A 5,466-nucleotide genomic window follows, 5' to 3' on the forward strand; every position below is an offset into this window, starting at 1 on the left:
TTGCACCTCTCTTTCCGGAGGTAATCTTGGCAACTTATCAGGGAACACATCCGAAAAGTCACATATTATAGGGATTTCCGTCTCTCAATGCTGAACTCCCCACTTGGGTGTCTATCACATGTGCCAAGTATGCTTCACACCCTTTTCTGATCATCTTCCTGGCTAGTACAGCCAAAATGATGTTTGATGGTAATAACTGCCTCTCCCCGTGTATTACCACATCACTGTATAGAGGGAGACCAAAAGTGACTATCTTCAGTCTACAGTCAATCATGGCATGATGCCTAGCTAACCAATCCATGTCTAAGATGATATCATAATCTCTGAAGGGCATTTCAATCAAATTTGACAGAAAAACATATCATTGGATCACCAAAGGACAATCTCTATACATTCTGTTGACTCTGACCTCTTGTCCTAATGGACTTGTTACTAGCACCTCAAAGTCTATTTTGGCACACGGAACCACAAGGGAATTGACGATGCTAACATACGAATGGGTAGAACCCGGATCAAATAAGACAAATACTTCTTGATCAGAGATAGAAAAAGTACCGGCTACAATATCGGAAGTCTCAACCTCTTCCCGTTGTCTCATAGTGTAAACTCTGGCCGGAGTACTCCCTTGCTCTGACTGGTTAACGGCACCCTGACTGCCAGAAGTATTACCTCTACCTCTGCTAACTGGTTGTGAACTTCTGGTAGCAGAACTCTGAATGGATCCTTCTGCAGTGGTAGGAGTTGGCCCAAATCTACGGGCACTGGTGCAGTCCTTAGCAAGATGGCCTGTGCCCCCATAATTAAAATAGGCTCCAGAAGCCCAATAGCAGACACCACCGTGGGTCTTACCACATTTCTCACAGGGGCAAGGAGGATACGAACTCCTAGTGGACTGCTGACCAGACTGAGGGGGTCTCTGCCCAGAAGATCTACCTCTTCCAAACCTTATACCTCTTCTTGGTCCCCCAAAATTTTTCCTCTTACCAGTAGTACCACTGGAACCTTGCTCCATTGCCTTTCCACTTTTCTCTTTTTTTGATTTCTCTTTCACTGGTGTTGCTTCCAACTCAATTCTTTCTACCTTCAGTGCTTGGGAGATAAGTTCAAAGAAATTACTATATTTAAATCCGATCACTTATACTCTTAGACTAGGCTTCAGGCCGGTTTCAAACCTCTTACACCTTTTTCTGCTGGTAGATATGAGACTCCCTGCATAGTGGCTTAAGCGAGAGAACTCCCTTTCATATTCTGCCACCGTTTTGTTTCCTTGCTTCAGACTTAAGAACTCTTGCAGCTTCTAGTCCACATAGGCATCGGGGATATACTTTTGTCTGAACTCTCTGATGAAGTTGTCCCATGTCAGTACTGGGGGTTCCACCAAGCTATGGGGGATGGTTTTCCACCAATCATACGCATCCCCTTACAACAGTGACACTGAATACTCAAATTTTAATTCATCCGTGCGGTGTAGTTTCTTGAATACTCTATCCATTCTCTCCAACCACTGCTCTGCCTCTAAAGGTTCCACTGTACCCTTAAACTCTGTAGCCCCATACTTAAGTAGCTTGTCATACTGCCTGGCTGGAGGCTGTGGTTACATCACAGGTGTCTGAAGTGGAGCTTGAGTAGGCATGCTTTCAACCATTTGTTGGAACATCGCAGCCATTTATTGAGCAAATTGTGCAGGAAACTGTGGCATTTGTGGGGTTGGTGCCACTGAACCACTGACATTTTGAAGAGCTGGGGCTTCCTCTTGTGCCTCAGCCTCTATAGATTGCTTAACTGAGCGGTCCCCTTCTTTCATTTCAAATCGGGGGTAGGATATCTCCTAGACAAATAACACAAGGAGATTTCTCTCCGTTAGTTCATATTTATAATGTAATACACTGTATGTATCAAATAAAGACATTGAGCAGTTGTACTTATCACAAAGCAAATACACATTCACAGGTCAAAACATACTTTAAAAACTTGCTCTGATACCACTAAAATATGTCACACCTTACCCGTTTGTAAGGCATGACATGATCTCGTAGTATACCTAATGAATTACTGACTTCGTCTACCGATAACCCATTAAATATACTACAAGAGATTTTTAAACAATTTTCTTACTTTTTGAAAGTGGTGAGCACTTCTAGCAAGTATTAAAAACATTTAACTGAAGCTTAAAAGTTAGGTAAAATTTTTAACTATTTTTATTTTTCTGCAAATTTTGGAAAAATTTCGGCAGAGTGCCGGCAGTAATTGAGAAAAACCAAAAAATTTAACATGTAAAAAGCACTTTCAAATATTTCACTTGATCAAAATCAACCACCATCATAACTCAAATCAACACAATTTTCCCCAAACTCCACAATTCAAAGCAATTCTCAATTCAAATATCTTCAAAAACAATGCTAAATAATTTCATTCACATTCCATTAAAGAAAAATTAATTTACATTCATCAGTATAAATTTACAGCAGAAAATCTAAAAATAATTTTATTACAATTTCTGTACAAACTGCTCAAGATCAATTTACAATGTATATATAGTTATTTACATCAAAATATATATATACAATAAGGGTATAATGTAATACCCGACAAAAGATCCAAAGGTAGTACTATGATCCTCAACAGCTCACTCGGCTACTTTGCTAATCTCTCTACTTACGACAGCAATAAAAAGTCATCGCTGAGTACAATGATTCAGTGGTGCACAACATAATAAAAATACTCCTTTATGCATAATTAAATCACAAATATCCAATTATATTGATGAAGTCAGTAAATAGATACAAAACACAAATTTAAATTTCCATCAAAGCATTTTCGTTTTAGAAGTCACAAAACAAACTTTATAAAAACACACAGTCATATCATGCCATCAATATAGTGTTCATCTCAATAGCCAGAGGCTTATGAGGCATATCAAGGCTAGCTAGCTCAAACTATGGGTACCCATTCAAATTTCTTCATCTACTGGCACACACCTCAACACTTCAGCCAGAGAGGGAATTTAAAACTATTTTCTTTCACTAGTTATGCTAGTGAGGCATTCAGATATATGGTCATGACACTGTGGTTTCAAAACTATCTTAAAAATTTTCTAAACATTTATTTGCAATTCATCACATACCACTAAATTTTCCAACAATTTGAGTCAAAAGCATATTGTTTCATTAAATCACAATTTCCAATATAAATAAGTCACAATTTATTCATTCAAAACAATTTGCCAAAAAAATTTACAGAAAAATTCTATGTTGTGCATAAACCTCGTGTGAGTCACCTCTAGGTCTTGACTTGGTGATTCAGGTTCTTTTCCCTTATTCTTTTCAACTAAAACATACAATTTGCAGTGTTTCAGTATCAAAACTTGTAATAAATCCAATAATAAATTCACATCTACTTATTTCTAAACCTAATATGCTTAAATTACGTTCTTTAAAATTTGTATCTCGGATTACTATTCATGGCATTATTCAAATCAAAATATTGACTTTCTTATGCTTAATAGATATGGAAATTTCAATTACACCCACATACCACATTTTGGGTGCCTAATTTGTTGGTTTTGGTTGCCCCTTCAATTTTTAGGTCTCTTAATGACAATTTCAAATTTTCAATTTTTGTGCCTTGTATTGCACTATTCTATTGGCCTATTTACTGTGAGAATTTTGCTAAGTGTCCTTCATCAAAGTTGTTCCTTATTGTCTTATCTTTAATTTCTTTTTGAATCACTCTATTTGGAGTTTTGTAACCCAAGATATGACCATTTTACTAAGGTTGGCCGGATTGATTTTTAACCCAGAATTCTGGGCTTGTTTAGGTTATAGCAGTTTTGGACAACTAATTTTGGGTGGAAAAATGACTTGATTATAGGCAGAATTTGGGTTAGTGTTCTTCATGAAAGTTGTAGTGCTATGTCATACTTTTCCAATGCCACAAAAATTAGGTCATTTGGACCTGTCTAGCCCAAGTTATGGCCAAATGAACAAACACTATTCATTTAGTTATTTTGGTACAGTGGCAGTGCACAACACTCGAGTTTAACCTAATTGTTCACTATGTTAATGTCATTTTCTGGGCATGGTTCCTAAATGAAAAATGTGCCATTATGTGTCTATTTTCATTCCCAATTGGCCTCACACCAATTGGGTTGGTAAAGTTTCAGTTTGGTCCCTGAAAGGGACCTAGGTCAAGCTGCCAGATTAGGAACCCTACCCAATCCGAATTTCATTTTAATTCTACCAATTCCAACACATCACAATTGGTCCCAAGTGACCGTTTCAAACCTCAATTAAGGTCATTTTCATCAGTTTACCATTTCTTTCAATTTTTCTCCCAATTTCAAGACTCAAGAATCCTAATTTACACAACTCACTCAATCAATGAAATTAAAGTGTGTAATCAACATCTACACACTTAATTCACCTCAAATAACCCTTCAATTTAATCAAATTCATGCAATTTATACTCCCTCATAGGTTGGTCAAAATTCATTAATAGTCCCCCCTTGATAATTTTTGTTTGAATTTTAAGTTAAATTCTAAGTTAAACTAACTTAAAACATATACTTCAACTAAAAATTTCAATTTAAATTACTTACCTCAACTTTGATGTCCAATTCTTCAATTCTCCTCTCTTTTCCTTTTCTTTGTTTTTTCAATCTTCTTTTCTAGTTGAGGTAGTAAGGTTTATGGGGGAAATTTTGAGAAATGAAGGTTAATTGATGGAAGTAAAAAGCTTGGATCAAGCTTTAATGGAGGAATGAAAATGGAGGTGGGAGGTGGGGTGTCTTGGCCGGCTGGTTTGGGGAAGGAGGAAGAGTGATTTTTCTTTTAAATTTTTATGTATTTTATATCTTTATTAATGGTATTTGACTTGGTAAAAAATTGACAAAATTAAAAGTTTATTTTGACATCATTCATGATGTCATCAAGGTGATGCAATAAGTCCAATTTGTATTCTTTTTCTTTTTCCTTAATTTTTCATTGTTCTTTAATTTAATTCTAGATTTCAAAATTTTCATTTTTTCGATTCTATTGGGCAGTTAAGTCAGGAGTCACCTCTAGAGGTGAATTGATCAAGTTGTCCCTCGCCGGTTTGATCCGATTTGCAAGTAATTCAATATTTCTTCCGGAGTCTTGACCTAATTATTTGACCTACTTATCAACTCTTTTCTGTGATTTTCTCTTTTTTACTAGGTTCACAATAGTCCTTAGGTCCATGGCATCACATTTTCTAGTTCAGAATTAGGGTTACGATGGCCTTCACAGTCACTTCCTGGGAAGGTCACCCATCACTGTGACTCCTGGCTCATTTAACCTTTTATGTTCTGTTTTTCTTATTTATACTTAACTATCTGGCAATCACTAATTATTTGCATTCAGGACTTATCTAGGTGTCTTAGATGTGGTTCTAATCTCCTTAATTGTCCGGACCGACACTGGTCACTGGAATAGTGAAATATACCAG

This window comes from Hevea brasiliensis, chromosome 8 (genome assembly GCF_030052815.1).
Source record: "Hevea brasiliensis isolate MT/VB/25A 57/8 chromosome 8, ASM3005281v1, whole genome shotgun sequence".
Lineage (NCBI taxonomy): Eukaryota > Viridiplantae > Streptophyta > Magnoliopsida > Malpighiales > Euphorbiaceae > Hevea > Hevea brasiliensis.